Source organism: Misgurnus anguillicaudatus, chromosome 22 (assembly GCF_027580225.2).
Source record: "Misgurnus anguillicaudatus chromosome 22, ASM2758022v2, whole genome shotgun sequence".
Taxonomy (NCBI): domain Eukaryota; kingdom Metazoa; phylum Chordata; class Actinopteri; order Cypriniformes; family Cobitidae; genus Misgurnus; species Misgurnus anguillicaudatus.
In genome coordinates this window covers 893,799-916,347 of record NC_073358.2, presented here as the reverse complement: position 1 = coordinate 916,347, position 22,549 = coordinate 893,799, and the positions used below count along the sequence as shown (strand labels likewise).

The window sequence follows — 22,549 nt, the reverse complement described above, 5'->3', positions numbered from 1 at the left end:
TATCAGACATGAAAAAGTGGTATCGGCCTAGCCCTAGTTTCTAGGTAATCTACGTTTTGTTTATTTTGCTTGTTATATATGGTAAATAACTACTTTAAAAATACTTTGTTGTTATTAATACTTAGCAGAGTTTACGAAAGTTACGTGATGACCACGATAGCCGCTTGTTTATGTTGTTACTGCTGAAACCATCTGTAAATACTTTTCAACTAGCCTATATATTACGTAAAGTGACTGTAAATACTGTAAGTCTGTGATGCTTTTTAAGAGTTTGTTTGAATAAAAGCCCTTCATGTTCAACTACAGCATGTAATTCATCCTGTCAAACATGAATAACTTCTTGTAGGCTAGCATGTGTGCTAATAATCGTCTGAATGCATTCAATTTTCACCAAGCTTCATTCATTTATTTTATTTTTGGTTAGTTTGAATTAGTTTTTAAAGTTGTACTGATATATATATATTTTTAAAATGTTTCAGTTTTACTTAGGTGGAGGTCCAAAAAGGTCATAAAAAGTATGGTGTAATAGGGTGATTCTCGCAAAATTAGACTTATGAGGTGTCATGAAACCTTTTGATAAAAAAGTAAATGCAAAGTAAGAGTATCAAAATAAGAAGCATACAGTTACAAACATCTCTTCGTGTACTATTTTGCACATGATTTCAAATTTTGTTTTATTTCACATTTAAGGTAAACATTTTCATTACCGCAACATGTCCATGACTGGATATGGGTTGTTTGACATGGAAATATTTATACTTAAAAAATCTTTAAAAAATAAGCTTCAGTGCACGTGATACTATAAACATTTACAGTAAAGAAACATGTGGTATTTGATGATCATTGGTAAATGTAGAGACAATAATAAGGAATATAAATGTGTCCAAGACCAATTTTCTCATCCTCCGCAACAATTTTCAATCATTGTTTAACCCCCTCAAGGAACTAACATTTTTAAAAAAATGGTTTGAAGGGACATAATTGACTGTGACACTCAAGATGGCTACCAGGTAAGCAGGTTTATTTTTTCTCTCCAGATAAAAGTTACAATTTTGTTTGTAATAGTACCTAGACAACTTTTAGTTCTCATTACCGAAACATGAGTTTATAAATGCATATATTTAATGTAATATCATGTTGCGGTAATGATCATTTTTGATAATGGTAATCTAAAAAATGTTAATAATTCTATAAATAATTTTTAAATCCTCTAAAAAATAATGGTTATAGTAAATTCAGACCTTAAACTTATATGTGCATCACCCAATAGTCAGACTTTTTTATTATTTTGCTTTCATGTTGCCGTGACAAAGCTGCAATTTACTGTAAAGAGCACGGTAGGTTTGTGCCGATAGATGATAGTATCCTACCTACCTCAGTCTTGAGATTGTTTTCCGATATCCCTCCACCACCCCAACTTGCCACTCTAATCTGTTCTATCCCAGTTTGGGATGGGGGAGTTCTCCGGGTTCGGGCCATACCCCGGATTCGGAGTTCGAGCTTCACTCCAGATTCAGAGCCCTCCCCCAGGACAGCACGCCAAATATTCTTACTTTCGCAATCAGATTAGATGTAAGGGCGAACTCGTGAAATCGCTAATAGCAGGCTTACATGACAAAAGTTGGCAATAGTTCATCATCATAGTTTCACATTAACATGCACATTTACATGCTTTTCCTCACATGAGAGGTTGTAGGCATTAATTTCTCGGATTCCTTCTCGCATACATGTGGACTCAATGTGCACGTCTTGGACTCTTGGTCGGACCTGAATGCGCGCGGCATGGACTCATTCTAGCACCTGAATTTCGCGACTCTGACATTTCCTTGCACTAGAGAGGTTGTTAGGCACGCAGAGCGAGTTTGTTGTTCCCACTGGCATGCGGGAATTTTAGAGCGCCTGGGCTTAATGATGCGGATGGATTAATAACATCAGTTTTAAGAAGGGTGCGGTCATGACAGTGTTTCCCTTCTTTCTTTTTGTCCACCAATCAAGTGACCTGTCATAAATCAGTAAAAAACGAACAAATAAATAAATAAATAAGTAAACTACTGCCCCGCCCCCCGATACTATCGTGTATCGGTGATCTCACAAGCTGACGATAGGACGATCTCAAAATGGGGCATATCGCCCCAACACTAATGCACGGCTGAAAGAAATGTATTTTTTTAGTTCATTTCATTTGTCTTTTTTGCAAAGCTTACTTTCTTAGTTAACAAAAAAATTTTTCTCACCAAGTTTCTGTTATTTTGTTACTTTCAGTTAAAGTCACAATGAGATTTAATGTTTTGGGAATATTGTGGTATTTTTTTTTTACAAATAACTTATCTGGGAGCTTCATTATTTAAAAAAGATTCATGTGCCCTCATAATCTTTAAGCAAAAATGCAAATTCCCCCCCCCCTCCTCAAAACGATCTCTCTTTACTTCCAGTCATGAGGAATGGTGTGAGGGTGAGCCACAGAAAACATTGCAGCATTTAGCAAATAGCAAAATGATCCAATCAATTCTCCATTGACGAATTCAAGTCCTGCCCTACCGTTTTTTTTTTCTCATTTCAGAAGCCATTTCACTCGTACATACGTCATGACAGGAAAAATAAGACTACTACTTCTGTTTCATTGTGACTTTAATGGTAATAAACATGATAGGATCAAACAACAGCAGGGTTAGGTGATCTTCAGATTCTCGGGTGATCCGGTCACAAGAAGTGAAGCACAAGGGTTGAGTTTATCACTGTAAATATTGGTTTTAAATTGCCCCGCTTATCAGAGTTCAAGATGGACGAGTCGCCTACTGCTGCGCCATAAAACTCAAAAGCAGCGCTGTCACTTTCACTGACGCTGGAATTTCAGGAGCTGACATTTGTTCTGCAGCTACGACGCTCTGCGCTGCCAGAGACGCCTGTGACTTTGCCATGCATCATAACGCTGACCTAAAAATACTACAGCACTACAGAAAATGTTTGGCCAGCACTTTTACTCCGAGTCTTTGCAGCATCCAGCATCAACCTTCCACACGAAAGTTTTCGGTGTCATGAGCATTTGTTATTAGCGGGTGATGTCACTGACGGTGAACAGATGCGGACATCTCGTAGGACGAGACCTCTGGAGTTTCCAGCCCATCTGCGCCGCTACCGTATTATTATCAGCCCGAGTTTTTTCTCCATCGCAAACATCCTGCTCGCTTTTTTGTCTGACCTGATTTTCAAATAACATGCTGTTTATTCTTCACTTCTCAAATGTGTCGGCCACACCGAACACAGACCCTTAATACAGGCTCAGCCGGCACGTTGTTCTTATTTAAACATGATTTGGTGAAATACGAAGGAAACGGTGGGCTTCATAAATCAGAGCTCCTCCGGGAACTCCAGCAGATGGTAGATTAAGCATCTGCTCCGAGATGGCATGCGATAGATCTGCACCTTTGGGTGAAATATGCCACACTTACACGCTGACAGATTTCATGAATATACATGAATGAAGCCTGTGGCTTGTGATTTAGTTAGCTTGTGCTACAATCTAGTGGCATAAAACATATGCTTTCTAAGATGAAGTTATATCAGCATTGGGATGCATGAGGCCCAGTTCATTAGATTGATCTTATATTGATTGTTTTCATCATAATTAAAGTCTTTTCGGTCATTCACGCTTGTTGATGTGCTGTATTTTGCTCTTCTGGAAGCGCTTTAGAGAGCTGGATACGGTTCAGCGCGGTGATGACTCGGATGTAAAGGGCTCTCGTGGTAATAATAATCATCTCTTTTTCAAACGAGGACAAATGTGATTATCAAGACAGTTTGGCTTTGCTTCGTAGCAGATGTAAACCACCGATAAAACGGCGAAGAGTCCTGACGGCTTTGACAAGGTCAATAAGAGAGTGATAAAGTCGCTCTCCAGTAGACTGCAGATTTGCCAAATGAATGGAAGTATTTCATACACCAGCGGCCCACGCTAGACTCACTACCACATGCTGATCGCTAACGTTGTAAATGTGTGAGGCGAAACGGGGCCGTATCGGATGACGAAACGTATACCGTTTGAGAGTTGTATGAGGCTAGAGTCCATTATTACAGGGAAAAATAACTCCAAGAGATGTCAATAAACTATCCAGACCTAATTACCTGGGTTAACAGTCAATATAAAAACCATTTCACTTCTGTATCAAGACATATTTCCCAGTGAAACCGGATCTTTTCCATTTATTAAATACAGGGCAGAGTGAAATGTTGTCTTTGTATGACAGATGCTCAGATGTGTGGGACTGAACAATAAAGGTTTGTGATTTCAGGCAAAAATAAAAGACGTTTTAGAGGTAATGGTCATGGTCACATCACATCACCATGAAAGATTAAAAAGTAACTGATGAATCATTAGATATGTAAGGAATAATTGACAACAAGCCATTGAATTATCTGGAAATAATGCACACCCATTGTGGTAATGTGGCACAATGCAAAGCGGATGTGCGGGTGTTTTCAAATAATGCAAAGGACCAGAGTCAATTATTCCTCTTATACCACGGTTACCGCAGACATTGCTCTGGTGGTTATTTTAAGATATTTGAAAGGTTTTTACAGAAAAATAATCAATGCCCATGGAACATTTCTCAACCAGTCAGAATAAAGCATTTACCAGACACGTGGTATAACAAATATTATAAAACAGCCCGTTCTGGTTCTTCATTCTGATTGGTTGAAACACGTTCTAAGCCATGATAAAATACCCCGGTAACCCCACGGTTCTGCTTTGTGTGGTGCCTAACAACGCCCCTTAGCTGTTATAAAATGCACTGGTGGTAACCCACTGCTTAACTTGGGCTTATTGCTTTAATAAAACAAAGATTTGAGAGTAAAATAATTACTGACTTACTGACTTTATCTGTGTGTCTGCTTTCATTTACACATTTTAAGATTTTATGATGAAGCCGTGCATGCAACTTCAGGTTGTGATAACATGTAGCAAGTTTCATGACGATACTCTTTAGTTTTGCGTCAATACAGCTGTATGACCATATGGTTTGCTTGCCATCGAAGGTGTTGTTTAATTATAAGACCAACTAGTGGCACAGACACACCATCAGACAAACAGACTCTGCCAATAGTTCAGCCTGTTAAATCTGGTAAAAATATCTCATTTTGTTGAGGTGTTATTATAAACATTTATGTCTATAAAGAAAATTTTTTTTTTTTCGCAATTTCAGCTGGAAATTTTGACGTTTTGTCATTAGATTATAGTCCAAAACATACACTGAAAAAAAATGCAGTTTTTTTGTCAAATCAACATCAAGGAACAGTATGTAGGATTGTGACCAAAACTGGTATTGCAATCACAAAACTTGTGGCCAAAACTGGTACTGCAATCACACAACTGGTGGCCAATACACAAAATGACAACATAAACATCAGTCGAGGGCTGCAACTCCACTTTTTAAATGACAATATCCTGGCAAGACCACTGTTGTCAGTGATATAAGTATTTGAAATGAAAATGATTTCTTAATGTCAAGTGACATATCAGGGGAATTTTATGATTAATTGATATACATTTCTTACATACTGTTCCTTTAAGTTAAAGGGCACCTATGGTCTGTTTCATAATTTTACATTTCCTTTGGTGTGTAAAGGGCGATTTATAGTCGTGCGTAGGTCCTACGGCGTAGCAGCGACGGCGTAGGTTCCGCGTCGGTTTTCATTTATACTTGTGCGTCGCCGTGCGCGTCGACGTGCAAACACACGCGAAACCGCTGGTTGGCAGTAATCACGCGTGTAACCACAGTAGCAGCAGAAGTCATCACAGAAGAAGAAGCTAAGCAAGTAAACCCACAAACGAAGAAGAAATAGCAACTTGTTGTGTATAATTTGAGAAGACCAGCAATGATGGAAGTAAATAAACAGCGACTTATGTTTCAGTTTGAGTTAAATCACTCCTCAGCTTGGCTCATCTTTGTTTTCACCGTCTCAAACGGAAATACCTATGACGCAGTTTTTTTACCTGACGGGAGGGGTTCTGGTGGACCAATCACAGCGCTTACGGTCCGCGTAGAGCCGACGCGCTGTTAGAAATTTTGTGAGGTGCGCGTCAGGCTACGCAGAGCTACGCACAGGCTACGGATAGCCTACGCCGTAGCTACGCCGTAGGACCCACGCACGACCACAAATCGCCCCTGAGTGTGTATTTTTTATGTGTGTTAACGATATGCAAAAGGTACAAACCCCAAAGTAAATGATGACGCGAGTTATCGTCTCCAACGTTAATCTCTTTTCTTGGACTACAACAAACACATGGATTGTAGGCAACAGTTTACTTCCTGGGATTGATGATGTAGTAAAGACCAACATTATCATAATTCCTCACGCTTGAGACTCACAGCCTGTAAGTTAACTCCTGTTAGCATTGCATTGTGACCGAATCTTTCAAACATGGTAATGAGTGTCAGGCCAATCACAACGTACAGATTAGCTGGCCAATCAGGGACACAGCGCTTTGTGAAATCTGGAGTTACATTATAAAAATGTACGGTATATGGAAAATAATGTGTTTTTTAACCATTAACCACAAGAACACGTTATATTATCCCAAATACACAAAATAACCTTGTTTTTAGCAATTAAATAGGTGCTTTTTAAATTAACATAAAAATATAAGTTAAACCATTTCAACTTGATTTTATACGTTATGTCAACTTATTACAGGTCAAAACTTAAAATAGTAGGTTGAATTGGTTTGCAAAATAGTTTTTTTTACAGTGTAGTGTTATTTTTCCTATGGTGGTTTCATGTTGATCGGAATAAAGCTTGCAGAGATATTCATGTTTGTCTTTTAAAAACTTTATTTCGCAGTGTTGGACTAACCGTGAGGTGAAACCTGGCATGTTTGGTATCGTGGAACGATTCATGACTCCAACAAAATAAGTGCCATGAAAATACGTCAACCGCATCCAAAGTTGCGTTTTTTATTTTCTAACATGTTTCAGTTTTAAAAGTCACCTTAATATTTCCAGCACAAACCTATAAAAATCAAGCTCATTATAGATGAAGGCAATCCCAGAATGCATTGTGACAACGATAAATCCAACATGGCGAATGAGGCAAGAAAAATCCAAATAATACCAAATGATTTGTTGTTGTTAATACAGTATTCATTCGGCAACATGTTAACATCATGTACTACTGTAATCAACTGTGTGCCTTCATGTTGTTCTTGTTCTCTGCTACACATGTAAGTCATTTATGAGGATCCATTAGGTTTTCTCAGAAGGGAGCTCGACTGCTTTTTGGACCCGATCTTAAATCTTCACACACCCCAGAGAGTCTAATCATCATTTTAAAACCCTGAAGGGAAAATCAAAGCACAGACTAATTTAAAGAGCCGTGCAATCGCTCCCCGAGTCAGAAAGATATCAGTAACTTAACTCATCTTAACAGACATTTAGTGTCTGGAGGTTTATCCACTATCCACCAGAACCCAATGAATTTATGCTTTATGTGGACTGAAAGGAGAAAGCCTCAATTATTTAATGGTCATATCTCCAAGTGCCACAGGAAACTGATATTGTAAATGCAACGAGAGCTGCAATTACTCTATTAGTAAGATGTAATATATTAACGCTGTATTTGCTTTAATACACAGTCATGTGTGAGGACACCTGAGGGTCCTGATGGGCTGCGATCCAAAAGCATTACTTAATTGGACACAGTTATAGGCTTAAATTATTGTTCTTTTAAATACATGAACTCACTGGGTTTATGTTATGAGAGGTCAGAGACAGTAATGAGTCTGTGAGACTTTTAAAAATGAAATATGATTGTTAAAGAGTCATAACCAGAGCCAGAAAAAAATGTCAAAGTAACAAATAGCCTCGGATATTTTGACTATGGAAGTAAACTCCTACATCTATTGTCTAACATTTTATCTTGTGTGTGTGCGTGCGTGAGTGTGTGTGTGTGTGTGTGCACTTTGAATTGTAAAACTGTTGGCTAGACAAAAAAGACTGAAGAAGAGATTTTGGGTTATTGGTTGATTCGGTGTGATGCACTTGAAATCATTTCTGCTCTTATTGTTGGACTGCTGACTGTGGTGAAGTCAGCGTTCACTTCTGTCGAGCTCAACCAATCATTACAGACACGCACACACATTGATGTTGTATTGTATAAGATGTCTGCAGTGCACACGTGTATATATACAGTAGATGTGTGAATCTGCTGGTTTCTGTTTGTCCCACACAGACACGCACCTGTCTGTCAAATCATGTGAGGTGAATGAACCACAAGCCATTATTTAGCAAAACCACACAGATCTCACTATTACATCCCAAACCTGACTGACACTTCATAACTAAGTATACTAAAATATATGATTAGATTTTTTTAGACTTCATAAATAAATGTATTAACAGTGCTCCCCTGGTCATTAAAGAGGTAGTTTAAAGCTATTTCATGCATTCTGACTTATTAACATAGTTAAAGATTGCAATCCTCATGCTGAACAAATGCAAAGTGTCCAAAAAAAAACAGTTAAGCGTGTGATGGAGTATTTCTGGGCCAAACTCACGCCTCCTCTTTATTATACGTTTTAAAATGTTTTCGAACATGGGTACCAGTTACATAATAGTGACCCCATATTCCTTTTATGGGCACTTTCCCCGGAAAACCACATTTTATAACGAGTTTACTCGTCAATTAAGAGAAAACGAGTTTTTCTGGCAATCTGTATTTCCATTATTTTCCACCAGATGTCGCTCTTACCCAACTTATAAAACCTTGAAGCCTCCACTGATCCAAAAACAGTAAAAACTTTGTGTATGTTTTGATCATCACTGTGAATCTGATCTTTATTAAAATTCCTTTACAAAAATGCAATTATTTCAGCTTTTTGCTCAAAATTTGGTGTTTTTGAAGAAACCTAGCCATATTTGAGAGGTGAAAAAATAGAACAAAAGAAGTAGGATGAAACTTTTTGGTTTGTTTGAACATTTTGTAAAAAAGAAAATTTTCTGGAAGGCATAAAACTTTTGTAAAAATCATAAAAAATACTGGCGCTGGCTGGCAACTTTTTTGAAAATGCTGTCGGGAAAAAAATGTAAAATCTGAAACTATCAGAGAATTTTAAAGCAGTGTTTTACCGGGCTTAAGAAAGTAGATGTGTTCATTCATACTGTAACTTAACTCATTCACCGCCAGTGATTTTTTGAAAAGTTACCCGCCAGCATTTTTTTTTGATTTTCACAAACACTCTTATAAAGGATGTGTTAATTTTTACACATCTTTTTGTGTTAAGCTTTTAACACATTATGTGTATTCTTAACACATTGTGTCATTTTTTGTTGATTTTGTGTTTAAATAAAACACAAGTTATGTGTGCATTCTGGGACAATGCATTTAGTGTGTTGTCCCAGGATCAACACTAATGTGTTGTTTTTAACACATCTGTTCTAAGAGTAAAGGTTTCACAAAATGCCTTCCAGGAAAATTTTCTTCTAAAAATATATAAACATACAAATATATCAAATGAAACAGACAAACAAAGTGTGAAAAAAAAACGTTCATCCTATCTATATTTTTTATATTTTTTTTCTTAAAAAATAAAAACAATTAGCAAAAAGCCGAAATAATTGCATTTTTTGTGAAGGAATTTTGTTAGAAATCAGATTCAGAACGATTATCAAAACATACACAGAGTTTAAAATTAGTAAATCATTTTTTTGCTTCAGTTTTTTTTATAAATTGGGTAGGTTTGCCATCTAGTGGACAATCACATTATTACAGATTAACATAAAACCTCTTTAGGAACACGTTTTTTTTTTTTTACATATTTCTCTTAATTGACAAGATAGCTTTTGACCAGAATGTCATCTTGCATTATAAAGCTTACATTGCTTCAAAAACTAGTTAGAATAAATACAATTTTGTTATAGGTTTCCCAAACACCCCACCCTCTGCCATTGATCGTAAGATTTCATCCCGGCTAAACGCATGCGGGTCATTGGTTCCAACAATTACTGTATACAATGGTTCACCTTATCAATGATGTGAGTCTCAGTGTTTACTCATCTCAACTAATGCATTACTTACAGTTCACTATGCACATTAAACTGGAATAAAAGAAATGATTTTATCTGGCAGAAATGTAATCCAGCACATTAAAGTTGGGTGTAATGATACAGAAGCTCGCAGGCTGTCTTTGATGCTCTATAAAGCTTCTCTTGGCTTGGAGTTCATGTTCAGCTTGTAAAGTGAAAATGTTTTGGCACAATGACTGTGGACCTAACAACATTTATAAAGTGTTAAGTGAGCGTGTCCATCTCAGTATCTATTATATAATCCATTACAGTGTGCACTAATAGAAAAGTACAGTGCATCAGGACTACACATTGTAATAGAAATCTGGATTTACTGTACATTTTCTTCTACTAGATTAAAAATAAAGAAAATACAGATTTTTGTTGCACTTTTTCCTTTTTGGTTCTATTTAGTTTTCAGTTGTAGTTTTTCTTCTTGTTTTAGCAAAAGATTCATGCATGGAATGAAAATCTATGTGCCAGCCGGGTAAAAAAAGAAATCTAATTCAAGGTTTAAGGCAGACCGCTGTACTGGAAAACAAAACGCAAAAACTGCAATGAAAAAAGGGAAAAAAATGAAAGCAAGAAAATGATTTTTTGCTTTAATACCGTCTTACTTTTATTACATTCTGAAGATTGCGGTCCACGCGTACCGTCTGGCGCTCTGCACCACAGCGTCTTCGTGTTTCAAGTCCTACAATTCTCTCCCTCGCGACCTCTCTTTCTTCATTTCTCAAAGCGTCCAGAAGGGCCAAAGGGACGGCCTGTGCAATTTCCCTCCTCTAATAGGTACTTCCACACCCCACTTACATAGTCCTGAGAAGTGACAACATTAAAGAATAGCTTCTCCGTTCGACGGAGGCCGGGGCAGAAACAGAGGGCAAAAATACTCAGGGTAATTATGGAGAAATCAAGCACGCTGCAGTAGTCTCGTCTCAGCCGGGCTGTTGAGCGTCACGGTTTCGGTCCCAGCGGGTCGAATCGAAAGCTTTTTATTTTCTCTCTGCCTCTCTCGGAGCTGATATTGCACTTTAGTTTAGGAAAACAGACGATACGGACGATGTCCTCCGAAGCGTCGTCTCCTGCACTTTGAAGCTTGTCTGGGAACGGCTTAAAAGCTGCTGAACCACAATGGAGTCAAATCAAGGGCTTATACAAAGGCCAGAAAAAGTGAACCAACCTGAGGTCAACACTTCTTACACTTCTTTTATATTATTCATGATTTTCAAATATTTCTCATGTGTATTTAAAGGTGTAGTTCACTTCCTCATGTTGCTTCAAATCAATGATTTTTTTTGGCATTAAACATATTACATTGCTCATTATTATTATACAACACTGTAAAAAAATTCTGTAGAAATTGCAGCTGGGTTGCCGGTAATTTACCGTAGATTTAAATTTATGTTTTTAACTGACAACATTTTGTTCAAAGTTAAATGAACATTAAACATTTACAAGTATTTGTCTTTATAGAGTAAAACTAAAAAACAGCATCAAGCAAAACATTCTGGGAAACAAAATCTGAAGCAAAAAACTGAAAAAGGTTGATGATGACTTCTGGTTCCCAGAATGCTTTGCATGAGGCTGTTATTGTATAGTTTTATTCTGTAAAGATAAAGACTTGTTAATATTTAAAATTTATTTAACTTTGAACAAACTCTTGCCAGTAAATAACATAAATGTAAATCTACGGTACAGTAAATTACCGGCAACCCAGCTGCAATAACATTGTAATTTCTACTGAATTTTTTTACAGTGAACAAAAGTGGACAGAGATTTATACAATCAAGCCCCCACAAAGTAAAAAAAAACATTACACATTCAAAAAGTAGTGTATATAAAGTAGAGGTCTTTTTGGGTCCAAAGAAATGTATAACCCGAACCACTTTTTACCCGAACCCGGCATGCATATTTTTTTTTAAGAAAGACCAGACCCGAGACAAGCCCTACAAAATTAGACACGAGTCCGACCCAGTGGCAATTGTTTTCAACCCGACTGTACCTGAATGTAAACGGCACTGACGTGTGTGCAGTCTGCAGCCCCGCGAGCATCAGTCAGACAGAAAGAAACCCCGGTGGCCTCGCAAACAATTTGGCTGCCGCTTCATTTATTTTCATTTGTTTTCTGACGAAGACAGCAAGGTAATCTACAGTGAGCATTTAAAATTGATTGACAGGTCTGTCTCAACAAAATTAACCTACCGCCAGCCACATGATGTCACAAGCGCTCTTGGTGAACAGAGGCGGTTGGAAAAGGACTCGATGCACATACACAAGATAGTTTGTGTCTTCTCGAGTCTGTTCGGCAAAAACACATTCATTTTAAATTACCTGAGACCTGAGACTGCTAATATTATACTCGACCTGTGTTCACAACTAGTGAAACTTTTAGACCCAAACCCGGTCGAGTCTCGGGTCGGACCTTGGGTTTTCAGATCTAAGTGGACCCATGTCTGAAATAGCTCCATATGCATTTAATGTTATGATGCTCTGCAATATACAATCTGTGTTCACTGATATACATCATAGGCACCAGGTTGCCCGCATGCAGTCTGTGAGTTGCCCGCCAAAGCATATTCTATTAATAGCCTCAATTTTAATATTTATTTATTACATATTTTTAGTGCTTGGCAAAGATTAATCGCGATTAATCGCATACAAAATAAAAGTTTTTATTTTTAATTTTGCATAATATATGTGTGTGTACTGTGTGTAATTATTATGTATATTTATGTATATTCATTTCAGAATTTTTTTATTTATATGAAATTGTATAATTTATATATCATATGGAATACATAAAAATAAATATATAAACATGTAAATGTTTCTAAAATACACGCATAAATATGTGTGTGTGTGTGTGTGTGTGCATGCGTGTGTGTGTGTGCGTGCGTGCGCATGTGTTACACACAGCACACACTCATATATTATGCAAAAAAAATCACTTTTATTTTGTATGCGATTAATCGCGATGAATTTTTGCCCAGCACTACTATTTTTATTTTAGCTTGGCTTCTTTTATGTATGTTAACATTTTAAACAATGATAAAAAACATCAACAAGTAAAATAAAAAGGTTTTGAGTAGACTTTATATAAAAGTAGCCCTCCATATTGTTTTGGAGAGCCCTGGTCCAGAGATTTCAAGCACATAAAGCATCTCTCTAAAGAAACTGATGAAAGAGGGAGCGGACGTCTGGTTCAGAAAGACCAGGACTGCTTTTGTTTTAATCTCTTTTCTTTCCTTGATAAGACTTCTCACAATAACCTCTGATCTCAGAACAGCCTCTCTTAAGTCTCAATTAGAATTCTGCCTGACTTTATGGCTAAATGTAAATCTCAGTGGAAGGTCTGTCAGTCAGAAAGTAATTGTAGAGGTTTTTTGTGAGGAGAACACTTGACGCTGCTTTATTATGCTGAGTCACGGCTCTTCTTTCTGCTACATTACACAACCGGCTCAGCGTCTCCAACCGACCCTGCCAGCGGGATAATAAGAGAGCGCCAAGAGAAAACCATTAACATTCAGATGCACAGATTTCTCATTATCAGAGCTGTGAGGTTTGATCAATTACACAACTGACAATTATTTCACACCTCTTCACTTTAAGAGGCGTCTTCGCTGACATTTGTGGTGACCGTTGTTCATTTTTAAAGAAGAGAGACGACCACCAGCGCCGATGTTGAGTTCAACACAAACACGCTGTGATGTGATTATCAATGAGCGTGTAAGCATTGAACACCCATTTAGATTCTGACCCTTTAAAAGTCTCTGCTTGCACCAATCGAATCTGTGCTCACTCCAGAGATTTCCATAAGGCTCAAGTTGGCTTATGGTGAAAACGGACGTCATCTCTATCTGAAGATTAGTTTGTCTTTATAATCCTTAAAAGCGAGGAAGATCTCAAAATTAAGAGAGCTGGGAAATGATTTAATCCCACACGTGTATCCTCTTCTGCGTGATCTTTCTCTTTCCAGCACGCTGGCACAGCTTCGCACCTTCATTCGGGAAAGACTTTGACACTGAGGTGAGCTGAAGCCAGCTGGCAAACAAACATCCACCTCCTCTCCCCCTACAGGTTGCCATTGTTTATTAATAATCCCAGCGGCGTCCGTTGGCACTGACGACAGCGAGGCAGCCGGTGGACCTCAAACGAACGCGGGCGCGAGCGGGTGCCCTCTCATCGGTGTTTCCTCTATCGTCCGAGCGGTCGGAGGGCCGCAACACTGCGGCAAAGCCTACGGGTACGCTTTCATCCAGGCCTTTAATTACATAATTGTATAAAGTATTGAGGTTAATCACCGTAAATGACCGCGGCTTTTAATAATTTACGAAGATCAGACGAAAACGGCGGGCACCCGGTCGGTCACCTCCCTCTCTGTGGGGCCACACACTTCTCTCCATGAGCACTGCAATCAAAACTTACAGCAGTCAGATTTACATAAAAGAGCAATCTTAAACGCTCGCCCCGACGCCACTCTTAAAGTTTAAAATCTATTGGTTTATGAATGTTGCGGTAATATCGCAGGAACAAAAGCACTGTTGAAGTGAACATTGAGCCACAAAACCATGCTGATATTTAGTTCAAAAACACGGTTGTGTATTGCTTTCATACAACAGCACTTTAAAGCCATTATTGTGATATTTTAATATAATAACTCAACTACACTGCAAAAAATTACTTTCTTACTCAGTATTTTTGTCTTATTTTCAGTACAAATATCTAAATCAAGAGGATTTTTTATGAGCAAAATGACCTAAGAGAATAAGTCTAGTTTTTAGAAAAGAAAAAAAATCTTGATTTTTTTTAAGTAAGTGTTTAAGAAAAAAGTTAGAGATTTTTTCTTACCCCACACTGCAAAAAATGTTTTAGTATTCTTAAAAGTCTTAGTATTTTTGTCTTGTTTTCATTAAAAAATATCTAAAAAATCTTAAATTAAGATGCTTTTTCTTGATGAGCAAAACAACCTAAGAAAATAAGTCTAGTTTTTAGACCAAAAATATCAAATTTAAGTGATTTTGTGCATAAAACAAGCAAAAAAAATTCTTGAATTAAGTGTTTAAAAAATGTTCAAGATTTTTTTGTTTTAAGCACAAAATCACTTAATTTGATATTTTTGGTCTAAAAACTAGACTTTTTTTCTTGGGTTGTTTTGCTTATCAAGAAAAAGCATCTTAATTTAAGATTTTTTAGATATTTGTCCTTAAAACATGACAACAATACTAAGTCATTTTCTGCAATGATCATTTCAGTTACATTGTGCCCAGTGATTTTGCAGATGTTTGCATTGAACACATTAAAGATAGATCTCAATAAATAAATGTATCTTAGTTTGTACATAACTTATGATCAATTAATGCATGCAGATTCATTAGTTTTTACATTATTTATTAAAGCAATAAGCCCCAAGAAGCAGTGGGTTACCAGTGCATTTTATAACAGCTAAGGGGCGTTGTTAGGTGTGAGTGCCTAAACCCCCTTAGCTGTTATAAAATGCACTTTAACCCCACTGCTTCGCGGAGGTTATTGAGTTTAAAACGGTTACTTGAAATGCATAAGGTTAGCGGGATTTTATAAAATAAAACACAAATAAGTTGTAATTATATTAGTACAAATATTACTCTTCCGCCAAACAAAGTAGTTCCTCAGAATCAAGTGTGACTGAAACAGAGCGCAGTTCACAACCAACACAGACGCAGCAAAGACACAATGAAAATATAATTTAAGACTGTGGTGTTTATTTTATAAATCAACATTCGTCTAAAATATACATTAACATTTATATCCTCCATTTTGTGATAATCAAATGCTTGGAAGCATGCTTAACACTTTCCCCGTCAGCGTTTTTTTTTTTTTTTTAAGTTGCCACCCAGTTTTAGTTTAATGCCTTACAGAAAAATTATCTTCTTTAAATAAACATAAAATATCAAATGAAAGAACAGATCATCCGCTTTCAAATAACAAAAAAACCTGTTTCATCCTACCTTTATTTGTTCTCTTATCACCTAAGATAAAAGCAGAGATAATTCCATTTTTGTGAATAACTTTAGTAAGAGATCAGATTCAGAGCCTGTTACACGCTGTTTTTAGTGTTGAGTGAATGCATCAGTGTTTAAGTTGGGTAACTTCGCCACCCAGTGGATAGCGGAAATATGCATTTGAGTTAGAAACTCCTCAGGGAATGTTTTCTCTTTATTGACGAGATGACTCAACAATATTTGTTCAAATTTATCTGGATATCGCCATAATTGTGTAATTGTATACAACTTAAAAATATGATTAAAGAGTGTGGTGTTTATTTTCATAATTCAGTATGCAGCAACAGTGGCGCAGTGATACTTATGTAATGCGGTCTGAACCGTAGGTATTTTATCACGGCTTAGAACACGTTTCAACCAATCAGAATGAAGAACCAGAACTGCCCGTTTTATAATTTTACTTTTATATTTTGTTGTTGTCATCATGACACTTACATTAATTGTGAAATTGTTTCTGCAAGATGATAAAATCCTTTGGTCATGTTTGTTACATCATCTGATTTACACGTGGAGTGAGTCGGGTGCTAAAAGACAGTGTTTGCTTACAAACAACACTAACAGAGTAATGTTTATTCACAAATATGAAGGGAAACAGATGTAGTCTTTATATCAGCTCTCATTAAACCTCCTAAATAAACCTTAACAAACTGAGCTCTGGTTTGTAGTTTATACTCAGCATCTCTGATTCATATATGTTTGAGATGTTATTAAACATGAAACTGAAGACAGGGGAAATATAGCAGTCATAGAGTAGACTTTCATAATGGCTAATATATTTAATAGTCTAATGAAAACCTCACTATGCTCAGAGCAATCTAGTTACAAGTCTCACAGGCTTTTAAAATGTGAACAGATACATTTCAGCCATTTTTTTTCTATCGTCGCAGGAAGATTTTAGATGTAATACGATAATCCAAGCAAGGCAACCACCTACTGTCATGAAATGATGAGGAGATCATAAAAATGTAGATGGGCTATAAAGAAAATCTAAACAGGCAATTATCAAAAACAATAAAGAGCACAGCCCCTACAGACCACAAGACATTTCATTATCACCTTTAAATTGACTTTCATCTTCAAAATCCAATAGAACAGCAGTTATTCTGATATGCTACTACAGTATATGAAGATGCAAACCACTGGCAAGCATGCATTTAAAGATATAACAAGACTGCTAGTACTATAAATGGGGTGAAATGCAAGCCCCGCCTTCCAATTAAAAGAACCAATCATCACTCAATAAAGGCTGATGATGACACTCTGTGAGCTCAATGAAACCACATTAAATAAAAGTGTTTTAAAATTCAAATTGAGCTAAAGAAACACAAATGATTTTACAGTTGTCTAATTGTTGGTCATAAATATGTTGTTTAATTGTGATTTTAGCAAAGATTTCTGTCTTTCCCTATTCAAGTAAATGGGACTCTTGCATGACCTTGGTTAGACCTGCAGCATTCTGCTTCATTATAAATGACTTCACGTGTTTTCTTGCACAGTAAAAAATAACTCAAACACAGCGTTTTTTACTGGAAACATTCCTAAATCTCATTCCATATAAAAAACTGTATGCAAAATAGATAAAGTTTGTAATATTCAAAACAAGAGTGACTAAATAAATACATTTAAATGTTGATTTCTATTTATTCTGTTATCCTAACTATTTGCACGATCATATAAATGTATTAATCATTAGCATCATGTTTTGTCCCAATGTCCACAGACATGCATGACCGTCTGGTTGAGAAACACAGCTGTACGTCGTGGAAGTCCATAAAGTGGATCGATCTGATGTGCATATGTTTGCTGACCTAATATCATATGACATTACAGGTCCAGGTCACGTAACTACAGCACGGTAATAACCATTCAAAACGTCAATGATGAAACCTAACGTATAGATCCGTCTACACTGAGTCTCGTATATCTCTTATTTTATGATGTCACTGCAGGCTCTCTCTCTCTCTATTCATGTTACGAGGCTGAGAGGAATCCTGCGAGCTTCATCAATTGATCCGGTGATATTCCTTTAGCGCTCCTGTGTAGATTTCATATTAGCATAGCAGGATTATTATCAGAGGGCTCATTTTAGAAGTTGGCTAATTTCTGTTAACACAAGGTGTTTGGAGATCGCTCAAATCGCCAAAAGCCTGAGATTGACTTTTTACCAGGCTTGGCAATTATTATATTCCAGAGAGAGAAGTGGTGGTATTATCTGCTTAAAGTCTTGAATTAATCAGAACACCGGAGACCTTCGGCACTGTGATGCTGTAATGACATCAGGGGCTCTGCTGTGATGTCAGGAGTTATGATGACATTACGCTGACAATAAAAGGGCTCAAGGTTTTAGCACTGAATCAGGAGAGACTTTCAATAGTGATCAAACTCATTTGCAAAGTCTTATATTTTGCATATTGAAGAAGAACTAGATGTCACAAGAGCTATATTGATTTTGAGTCAGAAATCTAATTGCTTATATGTGGGTTTATATGTTGTTGCTGTATTACTCATTTAATTCATTATGGTGGATCTCAAGCTGTTAAACACATTTAAACAAGAATCGACTGCAAAATCACAAATGCACTGCAAAAATGACTTTCTTACTTAGTATTTTTGTCTTGTTTTCAGTAAAAATATCCAAAAATTCTTCAATTAAAATGCTTTTCTTGATGAGCAAAATGACCTAGGAAAATAAGTCTAGTTTTTAGACCAAAATTTTTAAATTTAAGTGATTTGTGGATAAAACAAACAAAAGAAATCTGCCAATGGGGTTACCAAAAAAAATCTTGAACATTTTTCTTAAACACTAAATTCAAGAAAAATTCAAGAAAAATTTGTTTACCCCACTGGCAGATTTTTTTGCTTGTTTTATGCATAAAATCACTTCAATTTTATATTTTTGGTCTAAAACTAGACTTATTTTCTTGGGTCGTTTTGCTCATCAAGAAAAGCATTTTAATTTAAGAATTTTTAGATATTTCTACAGAAAACAAGACAAAAATACTAAGATTTTTTTGTTGAAAATCATTTTTTGCTGTGCAGTTTCTCATAATGTCATTCCATCACTTGTTTTTTTTTTTTTTTTTTTTTTTAGGGCTGTCAATAGATTAATCGCATATGAAATAAAAGTTTGTTTTTGCATAATATATGTGTGTGCACTGTGTGTAATTATTAGTATATAAATACTAATAATACTAAAAGAGAGAGAGATTTTTATATATTTCAGTTGTCCGAGAATCCACACATCTCTGTGTTATTAGTGAAACAACACATTTTGTGTTACTTTTAACACAACTTGTGTTTTATTTGAACACAAAATGATGCATAATGTGTTAAAAGCATAACACAAAAAATGTGCAAAAAATTAACACATTCTTTCGTAAGTAGATCGCACACCTGCCGCGCAGCTAAAAAAATCGAACACATTGCTTTATATGAGTATACGCACACCGGCGCCACCAGGTGGCGCCTGTCCACGCCGCCCAGCTTTGACTTAGGAAGTTGCTCAAATTCCTGTCGCGCCACACACATAGTTTAACATTAAATAACATCATATTTGTCCCAAATCATTAACAACTAACATTGGCTGCTAACGTATATTTGCATTTTGAAATACACGCTATCTGACGAAGCTCGCGTTATTTAATGTGCACTTCCGGTTTACAATACCTCCTAGTTGTCCTAGACGTGACTCGACGCAGCGCAACCCCCTTTAGAGTGTACACACACAAATATACAATGCAAACACAAACTTTTTTTTATTACTTTTATAACATACATTTATTTGTTGGTTTCCTCAAAGTCTAATCAGTTGAAGTCATACAGTATAGTCTATTATAGGCAGGTTCCAGCATGATAACTTACCCCCATTAAACGTGACCAAATGCCCCACTATTAAGGTCAATGTTTAAACAAACTCTATTCTTTCCCGGCCAACAGCAGTGAAAACATGTAACAATTGTTTCAGACTTCTTGTTTTGTCTATAGTGTGTACAGAAATAAACCTGCCCTGATTAACATTTACTAGAGTAAAGAGTCTGAACCCCGCTCATCCCTGCATCCTAACAAACACAACAACACATCAAATAAATAAAGTATAAGATATGGCTTTGTCATTTTTATGATGCTAACGATCAACACACAATACGTTGACAGAACATCAGAAGTCCTTCTTCCTGAGGATCAGAACGCCAAGATCTCCAGCTGCACCCGTTCACATCACAGCCAATGGCACTTCTGCCAGTATGAGACAGTGCTCATTATTCCCTCTGCCAAAGCAGACTCGCAGTCGTGGCCTGCATGCGGACCAACACTTCACTGCTTCACGTCTGTTGTGAAAATTGAGATTAGAAAGAGTACCTCTCTCTGCTCTTTTATATTTACAGTGTCAGTGATGGTGAGGAGCAGGTATCAGTCAGTCAATCACGCAGGTGCGCAGTCCAACGCTATGCACCTGCGCTCCTATGAACGACTGGTTTGTGTGGGGTAGGTGGCACTGAGTCGCAGTTCTTTGCCTCGGGCTTCTGTTGACATTTTAAAACGGTCACAAGTGCAGCTTGTTTGTGCTCATGGGTAATTAGATATTAATGTGAATTTAGGCTAGTGTGCATTTATTCTGAGAGAGAGAGAGAGAGAGAGAGAGCAAATAAAAAATGCATTAATTGCATTGCTAGGAAATAATGCAGCAAACAGATTACATTTCTGGTAATGTTAAAACACAAATCTAATTAGAACCGGGGGAAGCGTGCCCGCCTGTTACAGCAGCGGTTCCGGTCCAACCGGATTTCGCAAAACGTCAGCTAAGAGCTTCCCGTGGGCCGATTATTAAAATTGACAGGACATCACAATTCTGCATAATACGAGCAGATGAAAAGTGCATATCGACCCATTTTTGATTCGGCGCACCAGTAATGGGACACATCCCGGAAAAACTCTTTCGAACTCTCTGCAGTGCCTCCGCCATTTGCTTTGTGTCCATCATAATCACTCAATTACCAAAAGCTTCAAAGTCAAATTTGACACGAAGCACAAAAGTGCGAGAGCTCCCCCAACAGTCAGCCGTGAGCAACACATTCCCACAACTTCACCTCCAGCTCGTAGCGTCTCGATGCCCTCAATGTGCCGTTTGTGCCACGCTCACGACCAGTTGCCATCTTATCACCAGCAAAACCAGTTCCTCTCTAACATAGACATTAATGTGAAAACCTCTGCATCAAACTCCAGGTCTCCTGCAGGCCTTAATCCAGGCTTATTTTCTGTATACTGCAGTGATGTGTGTTGACTTTGCAATTGCAGCAAGAAATGTGCAAATGTGCTTACGTACTGTACACAACCCTGATATTAGATCTGAGCCTATCTGTGTGTGTTTCTTGTTCTCTCTCTTTCTCTTTTCATTGTGTTGTCAGTACAGAAATGTCAGCATGATTCATTCGGTCTCTCTTAACACATATGGTCCTTCTCAGATCTGGACTTCATTTGTGAATTGTGGGCATTTAGACTGTAAGTTGACTGAGCAAGACATGAAAACATCACAACACACACAAACATACGCCAGCCCTGATCAATTCACATCCAAACTTGAATGCACGAGAGTTTCTCCTGCATATTAAAGGTGAAGAGACTAAATGAGAGACGCATGGACTAAACACACACGCACGCGCGCGCGCACACACACGCACACACAATGCAGTTCTCCCCATTCATCCGTATCTTTATTCAAATGCTGAGCATCTGCAGTCCAGCTCCGAACCTCCACATGAACGCGCAAACTGTTTGAAATCCTTCAGCAAACCTCTTGCGCGTAAACCCAACGTGCCATCGCAATCACACAAAGCTCCATCAGAACCTCTCGGTACACACAAGCTCATTGATCCCGGAGATCCCGACTCACCTGAAACGGATCCTCCCGTGTGTCGGGAACGTGACGCGTTAAAGTTGTGCTGAAGCTGCGGGTCCGGTGGCGGGCATCATGGTGCTGCTTCTGACTCTCAGTGCCTCTCATACTCCAGAGAGAGAGAAATCCGGTGATTCGGTGAGCTGGACGGCATCAGAGGAGAAAATATCCGACAGAGATAGAGAGAGAGTCAGAGGGAAAAAGAGAGAGGAGTCCGTCTGGTGCTGAGGAGAGAAGCGAGGAGGAGGCGCGAGTCGAGCTGAGCATCACTGGAGGGGAGGTGATGGCAGACAGAAAGGGGAGGGGTTGTTTAGAGCAGAGAGAGAGAGAGAGAGAGAGAGTTTAATAAAGGTATTTTTAATAACTGATCTTATTAAACTTATTAACTACTGGTATTGTACAGTATATGCAGTGTAAGTACATTTTTTACATTTTTAACAATTCCCAATTTATAACCACTAAAATAATCGTGTTTATTATTTTAAATTGCATGTATATGTTTTGAACAATATTGTATGTAATGAGACAAAAACATTTATCATAATATTTTGCATCACACTTTT

At 37.4% G+C, this 22,549-nt stretch overlaps 1 protein-coding gene across 1 annotated transcript in view; it reads right to left on the bottom strand.

The window, feature by feature from the left end:
* Positions 1-22,252, bottom strand: part of brinp1 (bone morphogenetic protein/retinoic acid inducible neural-specific 1) — a 115,922-nt gene extending 93,670 nt beyond the window's left edge. The window contains exon 1 of the mRNA XM_055200289.2: positions 21,984-22,252. The gene's annotated coding sequence lies outside the window, so the exon portion shown is untranslated. The remainder of the gene's footprint in view (positions 1-21,983) is intronic.
* Between the last annotated feature and the right edge of the window lie 297 nt (positions 22,253-22,549).